Below are 23719 nucleotides of genomic sequence, written 5' to 3'. Positions count from 1 at the left end.
TATTAACAGATGAACAGATAAAGAAAAATGTGGTACATCCATACCATGGAATATTATTCTGCCTTTAAAGGGAAGGAAATCCTATAACACATGACAACATGAATGAACCTTGAAGACATTATGCTCAGTTACAGAAGGACAAATACTGCATGATCCCCATATAGGTGGTATTTTAGACAGTCAGCAGAGAGTAGAATGGGAGTTGCCAGCAGCCGCCGGGAGGGGGAGAGGGGGAAGAGCGAATCGACAGGCATAGTTCTATCATGCAAGATGATGCAGGTTCTGGAGACCTGTGGTACAGCATTGTGCCTATAGATGACAACACTGTGTTGTGCACCTAGAAATCTGTGAAGAGGGTAGATCTCATGTTATGTGTTCTTACCACGATAGAGTTTTAAAAAAAATCATATTGATGTCATTTCCTGTCACATCGCCAATGTCTGATATTCTTTTGAGAAGCTGGGTGTGAAGTAGGAATCTCTCTTTTAGAGTCTGTTATTATTGCTAAATAGCAGGTGACAAGTATTGAGTGCTCTCTATGTGACAAACTCCCTTCAAATCCCTTTGCATATATTGTCTCCAATCATAAATGTTAGGGATTATAATCATCCTCATTTTACAGATGAAGAAACTGAGGCACAGCGAGGCTAAGTAACTTGACCATAATCCAGCATCCAAATTTGATGGAGCCCAAATGCAAGTCCAGGTAGCCTCCTTCTGTTTATGAAGTTCAGTGTTTTCCTATATTTATATTTAATTTTTTGGCAAGGGGTAGGTAATTAGGGTTTGTTTTTTTTTTTTTTTTTAACGGAGGTACTGGGGATTGAACCCAGGACCTTGTGCATTCTAGGCACACACTCTACCACTGAGCTCTAACCTTCCCCTAACCTTTTTTTTTTTCCTTCTAAAATGTCTCCTTTTCTTGTAAGGCTCATCTTCACCTAAGACAGGGCCCGCTTCTCTCTGCTTTGCTCCCCGCCTTCCTCACTGACCCACACATGTGTTGTTCATGACGCTCTCCTGCCCCGGCTTCAGCCAGCACTGAGTTGACAAAAACAATTTTGCATGTAATGTTCTGAGATCCAACCCTCGAATTCAACGCTTCCCCAGCTTTTAGTCATTCATATCCTTTGGTTCACAGAAATGTTGAGTCTAGCGCCTTCTAATTGCTGACCTAAATAACATCCCTAGGTTTTTAAAGATAATATAAAGTTTATTTTAGTAACAACCATGAGTCATTACCAAAGCTAATGAACTTGGGAATTCTATATAAAATCATGCAAGTATACAAAGCCTTTTTTTCCAGGTTCCTTTTTCTTAGTTCAAGGCCACAAAAATTGGAACGTGATGGAGCTTGACTCCCACGTTTGCCATGTGTCTAAGTAATTATGAGTTATAAATCAAGCTAACAAATTGTTAAATAAAGCATGTTCCTACTTCTACCTTGACAAATATACCACAGACATGACCTGCAAAGGCAAAGGTTGAGTTTGGAATTCTCAGGCTCCTTGGTGTCCCGGACAGAAACGTGGTGGCAGAGGGAAAGCTGGCCCCCAGCCCTGGGCCAATCCCTTTCCCTGTCACCCCAGCCCTGTTCTCACATGAGGGGACTTGCATCCCCTGTGTGGGCTCCCTAATCCCCATTCAAGCTCTATCCACTCATCCTCACCCCCTTCAGACAGCAGCACCTTGGGTACCCTTTGGGCAAGCAGCCTGCCTTGGAAGATGGACGAGGCCATGCAAGCTCACAGCCATTTGGGGAGAGTCCTGCATACCCAGGGTGTGGTCCAGAGGAGAGGGTGCAAGCTCTGGGTGGAAAGGGAGGCAGTGAGGGGAAGGCCAGAGAGGCACCTTTCAAAGCACAAGGTCCAGGTAAAGGCATCCTTGACGAAGTCAACTGCTCAACCCAATGGGGCATCATGTCCTCTCAGCCCTTTCCCTTCAGTCTCAGCCACAGTGGATGGTTCCATGGAAGCACTGACTGTCTTGTGCTGCCAGCATCTTACCTCAACCTCAAGCCAAAGCCAAACTGTCTGCCTCAAGGTCGTCTCCAACACATACCAATGCAGCCCGGAAATACCCGGAAGTTACCGTCTAGGAGGAAACCTCAACTAGTGCAGATCAGGAGCAGGTGGGCAAATCCCAGGCCTCCCATTCTTTTCGGGTGGGCAATTCCAAACAGCTTTGCATGAGCTTCTTTTGAGATCCTGGTGGAAACCAGCACACTGCTCACAGCAGCAATCTCTGCAGCCCACCCTGGTCTTGGCTTTTCCTCCTTCCCCGTCTCGCTCTCTTGCTTCCTGGAATCACCACCCAAATAAACCACCCACACCCCTTAGGCTCTGCTTTGAGGGGTACTCAAAAGAAGAGAGAGACAAATCTAGGAAACAGAAGGACCAGCCCCTCCCAAGTACAACCACATCATGAGCGCAGCCTCACTGGTGACCTTCATCAAAGATCAGGTAAGGACGTTTCCTAAGGTGAAAATATTCTCTACACATTTATATTATAACCCAAACTCCTTTTAAAGAGGTTCTGGGTTTGGTTTGATTTTTCTTTGAGGGGATGGTGGTCCCTTTGCTCTTTCCTCTATTTCAGTGTCTAAATTCCTTGTGTGGTTCCTTGCTTTCACGATGAAAACTTCCCCGAATTGACTGTGGCCCGTGGGGAGGCAGGGTGGAGCGAGCAGCTTATGGGAAACGAACAAGGAAGGGAAGCAGACCAGAGGCAAAAAGCTGCGACCAAATTTGACATCAGAGATGACCATGCACAGGACAGAGTGTGAACGGCCCCTTCCTGCAGCCGACCATCCGGCTGAGGACTGCGGACTCCAGATTTTCCTGGATAGTCCCCAGGTCATATTTTTGACATGAGATCTATAAACACATTCCTCTGGTCAGATCGTTGCCCAGATTTAAGCTTCAGAAAGTAGGGTCCCAGAGCATCCGCAGCTGTGGCCAGGCTAGGGGCTGCGTTCGGGGGCCTGGGCACCTTGTGTGAATCTGGGGCCTTAGGATTGGCTACTAGGGGGCACATAGCACCCAGTTCCTGGATGCCCACAGGACGGGGCTCTTGGGCAAGGCCAAACAACACTTTTCTAACATGTCCTAGCCCTGGTAGAGGTGCCCCACTGTAGAAAGCCCCTCTGGGCCAGGTTACTATCAGTCCCCAGAACTACCTTATTCCGCACCAACTTTTACTATGGGCTCCGAGTGGGGACCCCTGTGCCAAGACTTCAGCCTCCGGGCGAGGGAGCCTGCGCCCCTTGGGCTGGCTTGCCTGGGCTCTTTGAGCTTCCTTGTGTTTAATTTCTGGGTAATGTTTTAACAGTTGGAGCAGGAAGAGGATTAAAAGAAAAAGGCAATTTAAAAAAAAAAAAAAAAAAGGAAGGAAATAGGGTTCCCAGGCAGTAGGAGGCCTGATTAGGGTCACAGGGCTGTTCTTCCTCACATCCAATTCTGCCCTGAGGCTTCAGCCGCTCCTGACCTGAAGGTGAACCTGGTCATCTACTATTTACCCCCACATTTAAAAATCAGAAATGGGGTGGGTGGTACAGAGAGGATCCACCTGGGAAAACAGTCATCTTAGAGCTGAAAGGAACCTTAGACTAAACCCTCACTTAGAAAATGAGATTCTATCACAGGATTATGGTCTAAGGTAATGTGTTGGGGTTTTCTACAGGTTTGGAAAAAATAATCCTAAAACTTAAAATGGTTGCATATTGCTATTTGACAATGTTTTCTACAAGCAAAGAGTATTTGTGTATCGTAGACTGGTGTGAAGGGCTTCCGCAGGATGTAAACTGATGGAGTTGATTTCGTTATCTGTGCTGCCCCCCAGTGGTAGAGGTAAGAAGGCACACCCAGGACGGGGCACAGGCGTTTAGTGCATCCAGGAAAACAAGACATTTACAGACATGAGGACAGACAATGACTCATCATTATAAACAATGTTACAGTAACCTCAGTTTGGTCCTTGTCTTCAGAAATTAGAATGTCATCCATATAATTATGAATAAACACCTTTTATGTACCAGCACTGGAAAATCACATTTTAACTTCCTACACAAGGCCATGGAAAGATGTTTTAACTCTTCCAAGTATTACTCAGCAAACATTTATTGAGATGAACTATGGGCCAGGCACTGTTCTAGGCCCTCGGGCTAGAAGGATGAATAATACAGAGCCTTTGGCCAAAGGAACGCACAGTTCTTGCCCTGGTATGAACAATCAACACATCACTGCACTCAGTGTGGTGTGCATTACAATCGGTAATATAATGACATTTTTCATATTTTCCCCTAAAACAACAGAGGCTGTTAAGTGGAGGGGTACAGAGATGCTCTCTTCCTTCCCCTAACATCTAAAACAAATCTTCCATAGCTGCCTCTTCGGGCTCCTCTTTTAAAATGCAAACCCCCCAAGAAGGATGATGTCTTTCTCAAATCCACTCTTCTATGCCTGAGGTCAGCCTGAAGTCACAAGAAGCAACTTTCACCCGATAATTTTTCCCATCTTCCATAAACTTTTAAATCTAGTCTATGAAGGACTTTGAAGACAAAATAAAACAAACAACAACAGAAAAAAGCCCTTGCCTACTAGTCACATTTTTTAAAAAACACCTACTAAATTGACCACTTTATTATTTTTCCAGTATCAACATAGAAGCGACAAATTTCACTTTTTACACTAATGTTATTAACAGCACCGACCATCAGAGCTATCAGAGAAGAAAAAAATAACTTGCTAAACTTAGGGTTGTCAGAACAAAACAATGGAAAGAGCAAACTTTTAAAATAAGCCCTTTTACAAATTAAATAGAAATGGTTGGAAGTATGATAATGAAGCAAACAGAAAAACTTAGCAGGCAGTACCTGGAAAAGAAAAGAAGCCTCGTGACTCGGAGCTTTGGGCGTCTTTGTCATGCAGAACGGAAGCTAGAAAAGAGGCGGTATGCAGTGATCCGAGGAGCGTATGAACGAATTTCAGCAAAAAGTAACCTGAAATAGATTCCTTCTTAGTAGATAAACAAAGAATGATGCTTTAGAGTTGGGCAACTTTGGCTAAAAAGATGGAAACAATTTTGAGCCATTTATAAAGAATCAGGCCAAAATTTAGGATTTAACTTAATTAGGATTTAATTGGTAATTTAGGGAGAAATGTTACCTAAGCAAGTGGTAACCAAGGAATGACAGACATGTTCTAAAGTATCAAAAGCTAACAATGTCTTGGTTTAGATAGCACTGAGAAAGGACCAAAAATGATAGTTTCCATTTTTTAAGAAAATGTTAGGCTTTTGGGTAAAGATGACTGAATAAAGTTGCATCATAGGATTTACCTACCTCATTATCAAATGACATAAACTACCCCCAGGAGAAACAGCATAATTTCCCTGGAGTAACCAAGCCTGGAAAAGAGTATAATGAATGCCAGGCTATACACTTCAGAAGGAGATGATGATTAATGAAAGAGAAAGGAAAATTTGACAAGGCTCTGCCAGGTGTCAAATCCACTCTCATCAACCAAATAAGTTCAGAGCCAAATAGTATGGCGGTTCCTTAAAAAACTAAAAATAAAGTTACCATATGATCCAGCAATCCCACTCCTGGGCATATATACAGAAAAGATGAAAACTATTTCAAAAAGATACATGCACCCCAATCTATATAGCCCCACTATTTACAACCACACACACACACACACACACACACACACACACACACACACACACACACACAGGATAACTACTCAGCCATAAAAAAGAATGAAATAATGTCATTTACAGCAACATGGATGTGTTAGAGCAGGCAGATAGCTAAATATGAGCAGAGAAAGGGGGACACAGACCAAATGGCAGGAATTAGGCAGAAAGGAGGGGCACAGGCCAAATGCAGGAAACCACACATCATGTGAGCAGCAGGGATCCTTGAGCAGAGAAAGAAAAGCTGGAATCTTTGGGCTGATAAGGGACCACACATTTTGGCTTGGAGACCAACAAAGAAAGGTCAGAAAAGGCAGGAATTTCCAGTGCCCGAATGTAACCTTTTACTCATTATGCCCTCATTTCAATAAAATTAGCCTTACAGATCAGAAGTACCCATCATACACCGATGCCATGACGCTTCCGATCCAGACTAAATAAGGACAAAAATCCCTCCTCCCTTTGGGAAGGTGGAGTTGGGATGATAATCAGGGAATACGACCCCAAACCCTTCCCTCCCCATTCATTTTTACAACCTATGTAACTAACTTGCCAAAGAAACTCAGGGCAACTGCTCACCTGAGCCTGCCCGCTCTCCCCTGAGAGTGTACTATCCATCCTCATTTTAACTTTTTAACCTCTAAGTCTTGTCTCTGAATTCTTTCTGGGACGGGACAAGTACCTGGAACACCAGTTGCACCTATCAGCGACAGATGGACCTAGATGATCATACTAAGTAAGTCAGACAGAGAAAGACAAATATGTGATATCACTTATATGTGGAATCTGAAAATGTGATATAAATGAACTTATTTACAAAACAGAAATAGACTTACAGACTTATGAAACAAACTAACCATTACCAAAGGGGAAAGGCAGGGGAGGAGTAAGTTAGGAGTTTGAGATTAACAAATTCATACTAATATATATAAAATAGATAAACACCAAAGACTTACTATATAGCACAGGGAACTATATTCAATATCTTGAAAAACTATACACCTGAAACATTTTAAATCAAGTATCCTTTTAATTTAAAAAGTGAGTCCAGAGCCGTTGGACAGCCCAGGTGCAGAGTCCGGGGCCAGAAAACCAAAGGACCTCCAAGAATGTTTGCTGTTGTCTCAAATTGAAAACAAAAATTAATAAAAAATTTAATTGATGTGTTATTAAAATTCCTTCAAGCATTTTATAGGAAAATTATATTTAATGTAAAATATGTGATCACTTTAACATATTTGATATGGCGAAGAGCAAGGGTGTTTCCAAAATTGAAGGTCTACAGTAAATCCTAACGGGCCCTGCTAATACGTTCTGTATTGAAGAGAAAGAGAAAAGGGAATAATAGCTTTATCTTGTCATGGAGTGAAAAAAATTATTCTTCTAAAGGTCAGCATTGATTTTACTTTTACTTCAGTTATTTTTTTCTGTTAAATTCAAGCAAATATAACAGCTAAAAATTTTTTTTAAATCTTGCTAGATAAACTCAACAGGAGAGTAGAAACAGAAGATAAAAAGCAGTGAACATAAGAACAGTGACTAGAAATTACTCAACCTAAACCACAATTTATAGATGATTTTACTTTAATTTAGTTACTTATTTTTAATGACTTGACTTTGACTAGAGCAAAATTAAGAACTTTCATCAAAAGGTTTAAAGAAAAACTATAAAAAAGACATTTGCAGCACATTAAAACCTACAAAGGGTTAATATAAAAACACAGTTTAAGGAGCACTTATGAATTAATGAAAACTAACAACGCAACAGAAAATTGGCTGAAGACAATAGGGGTTTCACAGAAGAGGAAACATCTGGCCAATAAGCACATAAAAATTGCTCAACCTGAGTAATCAGGAAAATGAATGAGATGTTTTGCATCAATTCTATTGACAAATATTAAGAAGTTTGACAGCACCCAATATGGAGAGATTGTGGGTCAAATGTGAGAGAGAAAGCTATTCATTACTTGGTCAGAGTTCAAATTAGAACTAGCACTTCAGAAAATAAATTGGATTATCTCATGAAGTTGAACTTTCTCATATTTTATGGCAGAAAAAATTCCTCTGCTATAAGCTGGAGAGAAACTCTTGCCCATGTGCACTAGAAGACAAAAAAAACCCTCACATGGTGCACTGAGTAAAGCAAAAATCCGAGAATAAACCGAACGTTCATCAATAAGAAAATGGACAGATTAATAGGAGAATGGATAAATACGTTATACACTAAAAAAAAAAAAAAAAAAAACCTACCGCCAAGCAATATGTTGTTTAGGCAATCGTGTGTATGCAACAAAACATTTTTTTTAAAGCATGGGAATTATAAACAAAAACTCAGGGGAGGGTTACCCCTGGGCTGGAGGGTGTGAGGCCTGGAAAAGGACAGGGGGAGAGCAGGTGTTAGTAGATGTTACGGTCAGAGTCCTGCTTCTTGGCTTGTGCGATGGGTTCACAGGTGATCACTATTTTACTCGAGTGCATTCAAATATATTTACATAGAGGCCCAGGCACAGTCAAGAATGACCTATGAACCAAGATACGCCACAAACCAAGGATTATGATGAAACCATTTGGTGTACTTTAAGTCATTTTTAAAAAGAGAAAAAAAGTAAAACAGAAAAGACTTTTCAACAAACAGAATGTTGAGTTTTCTTGTCATTTTCTTATTCCACAATTCTGTTGCCTCTTTAGTAATGTTTTCTTTTAAATTTGATTCCTCGTAAGATTTCCTACCTTTGGTTCTTCAGATTTCTTTTCCGAGTCTATCTCTGAGTATATAGTGTTCACTGTTTGTCAGTATCCGGGGGAGAGGGTTCTGACTGTGTTGTTTTAAAGTTACAGTTTCTGCAACATGTTCTAAGTATTCCTGTTTCACGTGAACTACTATTTCCTTCCCAATTGTAACTGTCATCTAGAAACAGTGGCATTAGACTTATTCTACAGGTGTTTGGGTGGACTTTTTTTTTTAACGTAGCCTAGAGTAGGATTAAACGCCAATTTCTAACAATACAGAATTGTCAATGGCCAAGCACATTGATCTATCAGTTGCTAATTATCTCTGTATTTTTCTGCTGAGTTGGAAAGGAAAAGTACAAACTCTGTGAAGTTAGACTAGCTGTGTTACCCATAACATTTGGGGAGCTTTGTTTTTTCAACCTTTTACTACTCAACCGTCACACACGGCATCTCAGGTGAGAAGGGCCTCTTCTATGGGGATTTTCCCTTCGTGCTTTGTGGTGCATGCCAGCGACTCTCAAGCATTTAAGTGTTTTGTATATCAACATGATAAGTAAGGGAACAAATTGCTATTGTATGTTTCGTTCCTGAAGATAAGACCACAGTGACCATAATGAGGTCAAGACATTGATATCCAGAGAGTTGGTGAGACCTGGTTTTCAAGAGTGAACCCCCTTTACCTCCCTGCCCTGACTCATTGACCAGAGAGTGTAGATGGAGCACGGCAACAAAGCAGCAAACATCCCAGTGTGTAACCGCCATCGCGCACTGCTGATGCTCGGGATGGTCACTAGACCTGTCTGCCCACTGATGATGGGTAGGCTGAAAAAACATCTCCTTGGAGATTTTTTTTGAGTCTTTTCAATTGTATCAGGATGAACTTATTGTTCAGGGCAAGCACTGAACAACTGGAGCCCATTAATATTAATACAAAATTGTTTCTCCACTGCAAATGAGAAAAAAGTCTTTATGCAAAAGAAATATTCCTCAATTCATTCCATTAATTCAATTTCAATTAATTTGAAAATAATTCTTACTATCTCTTTCTCTTTACAGTGGGAGTCATCGGGACATTAAATTTTATTTGGAAAACGCCTCAACCCACCCAACACTGGCTTCTATTTTTTCCATTTTCTAGTGGTCACCTACTCATTAGACTACCTGCTAGGAATCCTGCTCAATTGAATCTGTGGACATTCTGGTCAGGACATCACTGCAAGAGGCCCAGAGTAGGGGACCAGGTGAATTTGGTCCTGTCTGGGCTTTCTTTCCCCACATTTAGATTAAGAGAATTTAAAAAATTTAGATCTCAGGCCACGTGACCTGAATTCCTGTGGATGGGTGTCTGCAGAACAGAATGGGGCGCTTCGGAGATGGTAAGAGATGCTTCCCCCAGGGCGAACCATTTCCCAAAAGGACAGTATTCTTTCAGGGTGCGGCATCCGGAATTCCTGCTGCGATCCTGTAGGATATGTTAATTTAGCCAGAAGAAAAACCATCTTGTGAACTTCCAGATGAATAAAAGCTGATTCACAGGCGTCTTCCACGTGTTAGTCACCCCGTATGAAGGCTCAGCCCTCGGTCCTCACTTGAAGCTGAGTGTGACCAAGTGGGCATGGTCGGGAGAATTCTCAGATGGCCCCCCAAATTCCTGCCCCCTGGTGTACAGACCTGTATGATTCCATCCCCTTTGAGGGTGGGTGAGACCCGGGAATAGGGTGCGATGTCGCTCCTTTTGTAGGGTGAGGTTACCTGGTAAAAGTGAAGGGTTTTTTGCAGGTGTAACTAGGGTCTCTAATTGGTTGACTTAGAATTAAAAAAAGGGAGATGCTCCTGGGTGAGCCTGACCTGAGCAAGTGAATGCTTCAGAAGGGCATGTCCCTCCTCTGAAGGCAGGAGGTATTTGAAGTGAGAGGTCCTTCTGCTGGCCTGGGAGCACACAGCATGTCATCAGCTGCCCGTGGCGGGGCCCTCGTGGCAAGGACCCAAGGGCAGCTCACAGTTGCTGAGAGGTGTGGTGTCCCGCTGACAGTCAGCAGGAAAACATCCATAAGGAACTGAATTCTGCCGGTAACTTTAACGGGGTTGGAAGTGGTTTCTTCCCTAGTTAAACCTCCAGATAAGAACACAGCCCAGCTGGCACCTTGATCTCAGCCTGGTTGGACCCTGACCGGACGACCTAACTACACTGTGCCTGGACTCCAGGCCACAGAAACTGTGAGAGAATAAACCTGTGCTGTGTTCAGATGCTGAGTGTGTGCTAAATGGTTATGCATCGGTAGAGAATGAATGTAGCAGGGACCAGTCGGTACTCACATCCCCCCAACTTTCTGCAGGAGCTGCTGGCACCTTGTGCACAGAGCAGGGCAGTGAATCCAACCTGTTATGGGCTCTGAGAATCTGATGGAAGCTGTGGAAGATCCCTTAGGACATAAGTGAGCCTTGATGTAGGACAGAACTGATTGCTTATGAAGTCCTAGGCTGTGTGCTTTATATTTATCATCTCTAATCTTCACAACCACACTGCAAGGATGATGTCATGATGACAGTTATTTCACGAGCAAGAAAACCAGTGCTGACCGAGGGTAAGTTAAAGGCCCAAGCTCATGTAGCTAATGAGTGGAGACGGCAGGCTTTGTGGCCAGATCTCGCTGACCCTAAAGCTAATGAACTTTTAATTTCACAATGCTCTTTCCTGTTTCTCACCTTCCACTTTGTTTTTGAGTTCCCAAGAGCCACGCCATCCCAAGTGCCCGGCCCTGTGGCATGCCCACACAGTTAGTCCTGGCTTGGAGCAATGCTTGGAGCCCAAACTCTCTTTGTCTTCTTGCTCATGTATGTTTGCCCCCACCCACACATAACACCATGGACAGATGCTCCCAGTTTAGATCCCTCAGCTCTCACAGCTGCTGCTGCTTTGCTTTCTGGGTCCAAAGGTAACAGATGAGTGAAAAAACAATGGCGTTGGATAGAAAATTGAAAAGGAAAAGAAAAAAGAAAACTATGGTGTTTTAAATGTATTGCCAAGAGACTTAGAAATTTAGTTGAGAAAACCGGTGTACACATCCCAGGACAGCGGTCTGCCCACTTTCAACCAGAGTTGGCTCTCTGACTCTGTAGTGTTCCAGGTCTGTGCTGAGGCTTGTTCGCCCTCCTTTAAAGTGGCTTCTTGACGTGATGAGGTGAAGTACAGTTCTTGGCCATCTTGAGGGCAGGTTCTGGAAACGGGAGTCTCTGCCATCTGTTCAGATTGTTGCTAAGGATCTGAGATCATGTGTTCTGCTCTCTCCTCCGCAGACTCCCAAGGAAGGCCCGTGCTATGACCCCAGTCCTTTCTGATCTGCTATCACTGCGACCAACTCACCATACACCTGCTGCTTCAATATCTCATGAGGCAAAGCTCTAAAAATCAGGTGTAAGGGGTTTTCCTAGCCTGTTTTACAGACGTGTGCTCTCTGCTAGATTCTAGTGCGAGCTCTGGCTTGGGTTTTTCATTTGGCATCCTTTGGAGAGGCAAGTAGTCGGGGGGGAAAGAGCAAAGACTTGGGAGTCAGAAATACCTGGGTTCAAGTTCAGGCACTGCCAGCCGCAGGCTGTGTGACCGTAGGCAGGTTGTTTAACCCCTGAGCTTGCATTTCCTCAGTCACAAAATCGGGAAGATAATAGTGCTCCATAAGATTCTCTCAAGAATTGAGGGAGATGATGTTTGTAAAGCGTCTGGCGCGGAGAGATTGCATAGGAGTAACCACTGTTACAGGCAAAAGTGGCATCCTCACTTCCTTTCTCTCTGTTACCACCTCCTACTCCCACGCTGTTGATTTGGCTGTTAGACACGAGGCCTTCGTGGCCCCAAGGAGAACTGTCGCATTCAGTTCCTGCGTTTTGATGTTTAACAGCTGGAGGCTGGGTGTGACACAGAAGCAGAAGCCTGATCTATTTCTTCCCTCCCTGTCCTCCCTGCCACCAAGTCAAAGTCCTCTGAGCTAGGAGGGAGGAGACCCAGTTAGGAAAAGAGCCGGAGGGAGTCACTGTGTTGGCCTCAGGGAGGGAGCCCAGCTCTCCAGCCCCGTAGATCTGGGGTTCTGCGAATTAGAGGGGACTGGCACCCCACTTCCTGCTTGGGTCCCTGACGGGGAAGCTCCCAGTGTCCTCCCCATCACGGTAGCTGCAGAAAAGGCTTAAGCAGTACGTGGGTTGGGGGCAGCCTCCCAGACACCCTGCTGCTCCTGACACAGCTCAGTCATCTTCCTCTGTGGTCTGAGATGCAGTTGACTTTGAGGGGTGAAGGGTCACCGCAGAACACGCTGCCCTAAAATATAGCTCTTTGGCACAGGATTATTTTGAGAAACTCCAGAAACAGAAGGAGCCCTGAAAACAAAGCATAAGTTACTCTTCTTCTAAAGAGCAATTTGCGTTTGTAAAGGAAATCGCCACTTGTCAGGGTGTCTCCCTCTCTGTACCGAGAAGAGGGTGACCCTTCATCATAAGAGACCCATCCACGGAGGAGGCAGTGACAAACCTCACCCTTGTTTACCTTGCTTTTCCTGGTAACTGCCCCTTAACCAGCCTCCTCTCACTTTTCTTTCTTTTGCCTGTAGCTGAAGAGGTTACTCAAGCCAGTGGGTTAATGTCACATTGGGAGCTACTCAGTTTTCCCCCATCTCGCCCACGTACACACTGTTTGTTTTTCCTCTTGTGACTCTATCTTGTATTACAGGGACCTCAGCCATAAATTCAGAAGGGTAAAGGGAAAATTATTTTTCCTCCCCTACAGGGGCCTCGTGACGGGGACGGGAGGACGCAGAGTGGCCTCCGAGTAAACCCTAAGAGCGGAAACTCCACGGGAACACAGACTTCGTGATGGATGCCCCAGAGGGGAGGCGAGGACAACCAAATGGAATGTCGCTTGTCTCAGCAGGACCCAGGGACCACCTGTGACAAAGGAAGTCCCCATGCCTCCAACCATCTCCTCCCTCCATTATGTGATGGTTCACAAACCCCCAGGCAGGGGGCGAGCCCCAAGCGGGCTGGTTAACTCTGAATGGAATAGGTTTGCTCTAAACTGATGAGTTCTCCACTACCAGGCAGAAACGAGGTTCAAGTAACCTGACCTATTAACAGAGTGATAAAGATAATTTATATTCAGGACTCCCAAAATGGAGACCACCCCAGTGGCCCCACCCACGTCACAAATCTAAACCTAAACGAGCCTGCATTTACCAGAAACACCTGTCGGGGAAACCTGACATGCGCCAGTCACAATCCTCCAACCCAGCTTCAGCTAGTTCACCCTCCCCTAGAAAACAGGGCCTGCTAGTCTTAAAGGAAACCCCACCCACTCCCCAATCGGGCCCTGTTTCCACATTCCTTCTTCTAATGCTCCGGAAAACTCACTCCTGCCCCAGAGCCCTTAGAAAGAGCGTTCCACTGCTTTTTAGGCACTGTATTCCCCCGATCCATGCATAGATCTCCCTTAAATAGGGGCATCAGACTCGTTACTAAATCATTTTAGTTTTGCCATTTAACAAGAGAAAGGAGGGGGAACAGAATGCGCCACCCCAAAACAGGCCACTTTGGCACGTGCGTCGTTTTGAGCTGAAGGCAGTAAAGAGGCAGCAGGCGCTGGGAAAGCTTTTTGCCTCTCCCTTAACTGCCTAAAAGAATGTAGACAAAGGGTGTGTACCAGGAAGAGAGCTTTGACCAGAGATTACTTTAATATCCGAAAGACTTATCTGCATGGCAGGGCAAACACTTTTTCTTCTCATCTTCCTGTGATTTGTCTTCCTCCCCTTCGAAGCCCCAGACCCCTACCCGCTTCTCCTTAGCTCAGGATGGGATAGAAGCCTCAATGACCTGACTGCCTGTGAGTCTCATATTTTTATGGGGTCCCTGTACATGTGAAATTAATTTTTTGCCTGTTATTCTATCTTATGCCAATTTAATTATTGGACCAAAGGACCTAGAAGGAATGATGGAAATTTTTTTCTGCCCCTCCAGTTACGTTTCTTGGATACTGGAGTTGGTGGGTTGAGAAATTTATGCTCACCACACACAGGACATACCGCTTTGGGAATGGTGATAACAAACAACCTGCCAAGGTCTTAGATGATTCTTTTTGGGCCACTTGCTGTCAAGAAAAGGCAAGTTTGGTAACAAAGAATCCCATGCTGTTTTCCTTTAGAAGCAATACTGGAGGCAGGCTGGTAACTCCTTTTACCTCAGACTATCCAATACCATGTGACTGGGTCTACCTTGAAGGTGGAGGAAGAGAATTTGAGTTACCAAGTCCAAGCAACATGCTCCTCTCCCATGTCAACCTAAGATGGAAAAAAATCCTGTTATACTGATTTCATAATAGTAGCAGTAATAATAGTAGCTTTCATTTATTAAGCACTTATTAAATGTCATACACTTTTCAGTGAGTAAATATCCAATCTTTCATCCACAAAATAGTGACAGAAGGGGATAAAAACTATGGTTGCCTTAACTTTTTATCACTAATTAGCTGATATCCTGAAAGTAGGTGTGATGAACTGAACCTCCAAGCAAATGCACCAGTGCACCGACACACAGACACACAGACACACAGACACACACACTGAGTCATCTGGTGTCCCTCCCTGCTCTCCTGACTCCTGGGTCCCCTCTTTTGTCAGTCCCCTGTCAACCCTCTACTTTCTCATGGTTCTTATGCTTGGATTAAAGAAGGTCTAAAGCAAACTCACATGTTTGTTGCAGCTTAGTTTTTTCACATACACAATTCTAGTTCAAGGCAATCTAAGAAATAGAACGGATGGCGTTCTTTTTCTTCTAGGATGTTGCCTCTTTATCTGATTTAAGATTCCTATCTAAGCTGCTAATTTTAGCCACAGAAGAAGCGAATTGTTAAGACTTCATGTGTGATTTTTAAAAAATTATCAATACAATTTGGAAGCTAGAACATCCCCTTGGCTAAACTTCACCCAAAAGATCCTTGTTGACAAATGGTAACAGGGTTCATCTGAAGCTGGTGGGACTGATCCATTCCTAGGGTGGCTGTGGTGCTAGGGCCATACAGAGAAAAGCGGCTGTTGACTAGGGCTTTTCCTGGCAGGTTATTTATTTGGTTACTTTGGCTAGGATTCTTGTTAAAAGATAAATGGAGGCATACTACATTTTAAAGAGTTCATGTGAGCAAAAAGCAATTTGAATTGGGTAGCACCAAACGGGGAGTGGTGAGGAGCGCCTCCACCCACAGAGCTGGGGGAAGGTTTTATAGGGAAGATGGAGAAGCAAAGGAAGGAAATTACTTGATCGGCTGCAGCTTCAGTGGTTGTTTTATTTGGGAAAGTCAGCTGTTGGTGGTTGTCCGCGGGCTTTGATCTCCTAACCTTGTGGCATTACTGGTTTAGGTTCGGGTTTGCTTACACAGGCTGCCCAGGTGTTAAAGAGTCTGAGTGCCTCCCTGTTTAATTAATTTAGCAGTTCTAATACTTCCCCTTTAATTACGATCAGAAAATATCCTTCTGTTTTAACCTCCTGCAATAGTGGAGCTGGAGCGATTGGAGCTGCCAGGCGTCAAGATGACCAGTTAAGACAGCAAACCAGAGTGAGAGTTAAGAATCAAGCCTAATTTTAAGCCCTTACTGGGAGAGTATAATGAGCTGAATGGGAGAAAGCACCGGTCCTCCCAGTGTTTTAGGGTTTTTTGTGTTTTCTTCCAGTTTTATTGAGATATAATTGACATGCAACACTGTGTAAGTTTAAGGTGTGCAGAATAATGATCTGCCTCACATACATCATGAAATGATGACCACAGTAAGTTTAGTGAACATCTACATCTCATATAGATACATTAAAGACAGAAAAAAAATTTTTTTCCCTTGTGAGGAGAACTCAGGATTTATTTTCTTAACAGCTTTCCTAGGTAATGTAGAGCAGTGTTTCCCAGTGTTTTATTTTCCCCCATTGGACAGGGCCAGCACAAACAGGCAGCCCCAGATAGAAGGTTCCTGCCAGTTTATGGAGGGAGTGGGAGGAGAGGGGGAAGGGCTGGGAGTGAAAGAGGACTGAAAACTGAGTCAGAATGAAGAAAAATGTCTTCAGAACCCCCTACCCTCCAAGCCTATAAGGTGGTCTCTGCAGAGGCGTCTGAAAAGGGACTCAGCCACGGGCCCCCCAGTAAGGAGGCTCCAGATGGAGGTGTTTGGGTTGGGAATGCAGTGTCAGGCCTCCGGGAGGGCCTGAGTCTCCCTCCAGAATCAGAGCAGTGCACGCGGGCACCTGGCCCCGGGCCCTGGCTTTGCGTGCAGTGTGTGTGGGGAGGGCAGCTGTCCCCACCGAGATCTGCCAGGTAAAGCCTTTGCAATTGCCCCACGTCAGGCCTGAGGTCACGCACAGCCTTGTGCCCTGGAGTCTGACTCCTCACTTCTCAGCCTGACTTGCTGACCCCCAACCCAAGACCTAACAGGATGTCAGGAGAAAGAGATTTGGGACACCACACAAAGGAATTTCAAGTGCCCGTATTTTAGAAAGTCTTGCGGAATATCAGTCTCTATTCTAAAGACCCATTTGTTCATTTGCTTATTTCTTCCACGTTCGCTTCATGAGAATAGATCCCCAATAAATGTTTCCAGTATTATCTTGATCTTCATTACTGTTTTCCTTAGAACACAACTTCATGAAGACGGGACCGTATTGCTTTCCTCTGCTTCTGAGGCACTAAATCTGGTTTGTGGTGTTAGGCACACAGGTGTGAGTGGCCTGTGTCTTTCCAGCACTTGTTGCAACGTTGTGATACGCACTGTCTCCACACTCGCTCCCCGTGTACAGGCCTGTGAGGATATCATTCTCTCCAGAGCAAGAGTGCTAAGTGGATCACCCATGGGTATTAAGACCCTAAAAGGCTGAGCTCTTGTGACTTAGCTTGGCCTGACTCTGTGGTCTGGAGGAAGGAGGCTAAACCAAGACCATTAGTTGATCTGCCTTAACATTGGCCAGCATCACCTCTGGTTTCCTAAACTGTTGAATCATCCAGGATCCTTTTGCTTTCTTTTTTGACAGATAAACAGGTAGAGATAGGGAGGCTGGCCAAAGCTTACCTGGGACAAGGCAGGAGTTAGCATTCCCGTGCTTTGGGATTTCCTCTGACTCAGTTTATTCTTATTGACTAGAAAGAAAGGAAATAGCCTCCTATTTGGTGAGAGGTTGGTTTTTGGTTTTGGTTTGTTTGTTTTTTGTGTGTGGGGTGTGGGGGTGGAGGGGAGGTAATTAGATTTATTTTTAAGTGGAGGCACTGGGGATTGGACCCAGGACCTCAGGCATGCTAAGCATGCGCCCTACCACTGAGCTACACCCTCCCCTCCAGCCTCTTATTTCATGTTTCCCATCCAACGAACTCCTCTGGGGTATGAAACACGCCTTTTGTCTCTATAGCCCCAGCACCTAGCGCAATGCCTGGCAAAGAAATTGTAAATGCTCAGTAAACAGTTATTCAATGAAAACTTTAAATCCCCCAGTGACTGTCTGCACACAGAGCTAAACCTGCTGACTGGCTTGTCACTGTCTCAGAGGGACTGTCAAGGTGGCCCAGCATCGTGGTTAAGGGGGTAGACTCCACAGCCAGACTCCTGGGTTCAAATCCTGACCGTGCCACTCACTGCACTGTGCCCTTGGTCAAGTTCCTTCAGTTTCTTCCCTCTGTTCATTGGAGATATTGCATAAGGTTGATAAGCGGATGACATGAGTTAATACTTATAAATCACTTAGAATAGATGGGGCACAAAGTTCAGAGCGGTAAGTGATGATAAGAAAAGTTCTTTCCCTAGTTCTACTGACATTTCCAAAGACTGCAGAACGATGGATACATAGAATAACCTACCAGGGTTCTCTAGAGCTTTCATTTATCAGATAACTTTTCCATCATTATCTTAAAATTTTTTTACGTCACTCCTACAGGAAGGAAGATATTGTCGCCCCCATTGTCGAGAAGGAGAAACTGGGGTTCAGACTAGGGGAGAGGTAGCTAGTTAGCAGACTCCAGAGCTGGTACTACCCAAACTACAGGAAACCCAACAGAGGAAGTGTGCATGTGGGAGGTGAAGTGGGGAGGGGGGAATTCTGAGTTGAAATGAACTATGACTGTGTTTAGTGAAAAACATTTCTTAGTCATAGTTTACCTGTAAGTTTCACATGCTGGAAAAAGAAAAAAGAAAAGGGTTGCCCAACATACATAAAACCTCCAAAGACAGTGCATTTGTCAGCTCGGAATTCCCCAGCATTTTCTTGATGCAATTTGAAATGAGGCTCCCCTCCAGCTAAGTGAGCTGATTTTAACACAGCGGTTTGAAGGGACTTTTACACCAGGGCTTGAACACAACATGGATGACTTTAAGGCTCATGACCTTAAGACTCTACTTTCACAACGAGCTTCCATCAGTGACCGGATGACTTTTAGGAAGAAATTTGTAAAGAGAACTTGTAGCAAATCATTTAACATTTCCAGTGGTTCACTTTAAGGATATGAATGAATTTTAGTGGCTCTGAGTCTAGCCTATCTTTTCCGTGTTCTCCTTGGATAAACGTAAACCACTGTTCTGGTTCAACTATTTCAACCTTTTAATTCTGCCCTATAAATAAGAGGATGGGAGAGAACAGGATGAATCAGGTTCTAATTTTGCATGATTTTGTATTTATAATCCAAATGAAATACAAAGGATATTTGGTTTGAACATCAGAGACAGTCATACTACCCACAAAGTTCACATTAAATTTCTCACATTAAAGATTTTTTTGAAAAGTTGTTTAGAAGTTACCAAGTTAATCAATAGAGATAAAGTACTGACTAGAGCTTTGAGGGCTGGAGGGGGAGAAGCAGACAGGGAGGGCAGGATAAGGTTGTCTGGATGGGGAACAAGATTTGCCTACACAAACTGCCTTGGTCACTCGCCCCAGGCCCCAGCAGTAGTTCAACTAGTTCTCACAGATTTACAAATAATAGAAACTCTCAACAGATACCACTTGCAAATTTTATTTCTCAGTCTTCTCCCTCTGAATTCGCATCAGCAACAATGGCTCCGGAGGTAAACGGTCAAAACAGAGAAAAAGAGAAACAGCAGCGTCGCTGGAAACAGGGAACGATTATTCTACTCTGTGCTTTTGACTGTATGATGTTCTGATTAACAACTGGAAACAAAAAAATATATATATATATATTAAGGTTTTGAGCAGAATTAACAATTATTTTTCTAAGCTTTAATAATGAGCAGGGGCCTTGGAAAACTTGAAGACCTAGAAATAAATACTATAAATTAACCATAGGATCTGGAAATACCATAATAAACTCACTTCGAAGACTGTTAAATTATAACCGATATGGACATTACGGAATATGAGATTTTGTTTCCTTTCTTGCCACCTCTTCTGAGTCTCTGTACTCGGATGACCTCGGCCATCTCCCCACAAGGCTTACTCTGCTCTCCACGCTCACCTGGCTGCTTCTGCTCTGGCCAATTATTTTCAGCTATGGAGAGAGATCACTGTGCACGCTGCCTACAGGTACTGACATGAGTTCATAGTCAAAGAACTTCCACATGCATCTGGTTGTGGAGAGAAGGGGAACAAGAAATCACAATTTGACCAAGATCACTCTTCTGTTAAATGGCCTACTAGAGACTGGAACCCCCAGATCCTCGTTCCTGACACCCACGTGCTTATTGCATTTGATTTGGATCTATCTCTGTATATCTCCTTGCTGCTCCTCACTGCCCAAGTCTCATTAGGGAAGGAAATTTTTAAGAGCACAAATTTATTTCAAGGGGCAAGTGAAATTTTATCTTAAAGAACTAGAGTAATGCTTCACAAATGTTAGCTCAAGGACTTAGATTCTGATACCAGTTCTAACAGACTTTCCCCATCATACTTCCAAATAATTCCTCAACACCAGCTGGGAGTCCTTCAACCCAACTCAATTCTGACACTCTTACCCAGAGACAGGGTCAGATTCCACAGGTTAAGGGCTCAGTCCCACAAGACTGCCCCCTACTCTCCACCCCCCATCCCCCAGGTCAACAAAAGATCCAGATTGTCATCTGTGCTTCTGACCAACCGGCTATAAATCAGAGGTTCAAATGATCCCTGTCTTGGGTTTGATGAATTTGTTAAAGCAGCTCACACAACTCAGAGAAACATTTTATTTACCAGATTACCAGTTTATTATAAAAGGATGTAACCCAGAAATAGCCAAATGGAAGGGATGCATAGGGCAAGGTTTGGGGAAAGGATGTGGAGCTTCCATGCTCTCTAGGTACCACTCTCCCCGCATCTCCACATGTCCACCAATCTGAAAGCAATCCAAACCCAGGTTTTTTTTTTTTTTTTTTTTTTTTTAATGAAGGCTTCATGACATAGGCATGGCTGATTAAATCTTTGACCATAGGTAATTAAACTCGATCTCCAGCTCCTCTCCCCTCCCCTAAACATCAGGGATGGGGCTGAAAATTCCAACCCTCTAATCACATGGTTGGTTTTCCAGGCAACCAGGTCTCATCCGTAGGTTACCTCAGGGCTTTCCAAAAGTCCCCTCACGGACACATAAAAGGCATTTTTATCTCTCTCATCATTTAGGAAATTCCAAGGGTTAGGAGCTCCGTGCTAGGATGAGGAAGATCAAATACACACTGACTATAAATCATAGTATCACAAGGAACATTTCAACCTGCAGCAGGTTTGATTCTGGCAAACTGAGAAAAGTAAAGGTAATAGTGTGTGTGGGTGTAATAAACACACCACTTTCCCTTGGAAAGTATGATCCTTTAATCTGCGATTATGTCCCCTACTTATTTTGGGGTTGAGGAAGAAATTAAGGAGGCAGAAGTTAAAATGTCCCTTCTTTTATGAATAATGGTGGAAACAGGTGGTAGTTTTTTTTAAAAAAGGTTATTTGTCAAAAACAAAAGGTAGATTTTTAAAAATTCCATAAAATCAACGATTTATAAATACAACTACATTTTATCACACTATCTTTTTACTCCCACATATGGAATCTCATTTGAGCAAATCAGTACCCATAGGGTGGGGGCACATCCAACATTCTCACCTCTTAGTTCCATGACATCATTTCCAAAATGGTCTTTCATTTTACTTCATCCTTTTAATCAGCTACATCATTTTCATGATCAAATTTGACTACAATCTGTCATCATTTTAGTCTTACTGTTCCACTATTTGGACGAGGGAACTTTGCATCCATCAGGACCACCAGGCTATGGACCACTTTTCCTATTCCCTGAAATTAACCCCCTTCCCTGTTCATTCCTTCTCTATCCAGCTTAGATTCCATGGTCTATCAATTCAGTAACTCATTTTGCAGGATCCTCAAAATCCGTGGCTCCTTTTTTATAAAAATGTGGGCTAAAGCCCAAAGCTGAATGAAGCCAACACATGCCAATACTCAAATATCTGCATGTTCCTAGATAAAAATCACACAGCAGGGCAGGCTGGTAACACTGTGGTTTCATCTGGGCCCTAAACGCTGCCCAGTGATCTTACTAAACTCTGGTCAACTCGACTCTCCAGCGCTTGACAACGATGGTTTTAAACCTTCCGTACTCTTCTGACACTTTGGACAGTTAACTTTGAGCACAGCCCTTGTCTTCTACTCCTTAAAAAAAATATAGAAGATATTACAAGAGAACTTCCTGCCACAAAAATTTACAAGCCTTCCTTTATTCACACTCAGCCTCTCATATTTCCTCCTGTTTAAAAAAAAAAAACACCATCCACCACCAAACAAAAAACCTCCTCTCTCGTCCCCACAATTATGCTTGGATTTAACCCTCTCTCATTTTTTAGGAAACCTACATGGTCAGTTACTTTTCCCTCCAGTATTTTCAGCCTTTCTCCTGACTGGATTCTTGCCATTAGCGTTTAAACAGGCTCAACTCTCCTGCCCACGCAACAACATTTCAACTCACTTCCCTCTCTAGCTACTTCCCCCTCTTTCTCTTGTCCTTTGTAGCCAATTTCTCAAGTTTTCTATACTTTGAGTTTCCGTTTCCTTACCTGACACTCGTGTATCAATCCTTTCTAAGTGACTTCTGCCTCGATACTTGTCATGATCACCTATAACCTCTTGTCTCAAATCCAGTGTATAGTTCTAATTTTCATTTCCCCTGTATTTTGGATAGTTCGTCCCAGCTGGCCCCTTCCTTGGGGAACAGTTTCCTCCCGTGGCTTTCTTACCTCGTACTCCAGTTTTCCCGCCTTCAGCTCCTGTGGTCTTTTTCTGTCTCCTCTCCTCGGTCCCGGGATGCTGGAGCCTCTCCCCTTTGCACATGGACTCTCCCCAGATGGGATCTCTAAGCAGAGCATCCACAAGGCCCTGCCCTGCACTGTCTCCTCTCTCAACCTCACTTACCCTCCTGCTTGCTGACTCTTCTCCATCCACAGCGGCCTCCTCAGTGCTCCTTAAACCTGCCAGGCAGAAATGAGGTTTTGGAAATATTTCGGTAAAATCAATGAATTAGATTTCAACACATTAGCCAGACACGCTTCCCTCTTAGGGAATCGCGTATGAGGCTGTTAGGTCCCTGAGCTGACATTCAAGTCACCTAAAAACAAAGCATAAGGGATAGGTCAGACAATGGACACTTGTAAACTCAAACGAGCTACTTAATAGCTTTTGTACCAACTTTGCATTTGGCAGAATTTTCTTGAACAGGAGATGCTGGCTTTTTCTGAACATCTCTAAACATGTCAGTTCTTCAGTTCTTTTCATCTTCAATGTAGCAGATGGCAGAGATTCTGCGCACAAAAATTCTTGGGTAGATATTTGTTGCTCTGCCTCATCATGTGATAATTTATTATAATCGTATGGCAAAGGATAAGGATGCAACAATGAGAGAATGAATTAAGAAGCTAATGTGACTAGTCTAGTTTGCTCCTTGAACTAAAAAGAGCTGATGCTGAGAATTACTTTAGGCCCAAGTTCTAATACTGTGTTATGTTCTCAGCTAATACCTTATAGAGGTTGAGGCAAAGAAGGGAATAAGTTAAATGAAATCTCGTAACACAGCTGCACTGAACAGCTATGGCATCCCGTAGCCCCGTACTGATCCACGTTCTCATTCCTGAGATAGTTTTGTGCCACTCTCCCACCTTCCCTTGATTTAATTCCATTTTTTTTGAAGCCAGGAAATACATTGATATGGTCCCCAAAAGTGCAAATGATATAGAAAGGTAAACACAAAAGAAATCTCACTTCCATTCCTGTCCCCATCCACTGTTTACATTTGTGTTAATTTCCTTT

At 43.6% G+C, this 23719-nt stretch overlaps 1 non-coding gene across 1 annotated transcript; it reads right to left on the bottom strand.

Moving 5' to 3' along the window:
* Positions 1-808: 808 nt before the first annotated feature.
* Positions 809-881, bottom strand: TRNAS-AGA. The gene has a single exon. It is a non-coding gene; the product is annotated as a tRNA-Ser (tRNA).
* Positions 882-23719: the final 22838 nt, after the last annotated feature.

The sequence above is a fragment of the Camelus ferus genome, chromosome 26, assembly GCF_009834535.1.
Source record: "Camelus ferus isolate YT-003-E chromosome 26, BCGSAC_Cfer_1.0, whole genome shotgun sequence".
Taxonomy (NCBI): domain Eukaryota; kingdom Metazoa; phylum Chordata; class Mammalia; order Artiodactyla; family Camelidae; genus Camelus; species Camelus ferus.
Note: the sequence above shows the minus strand (reverse complement) of the source record. Positions and strands in the feature narration are given on the sequence as shown.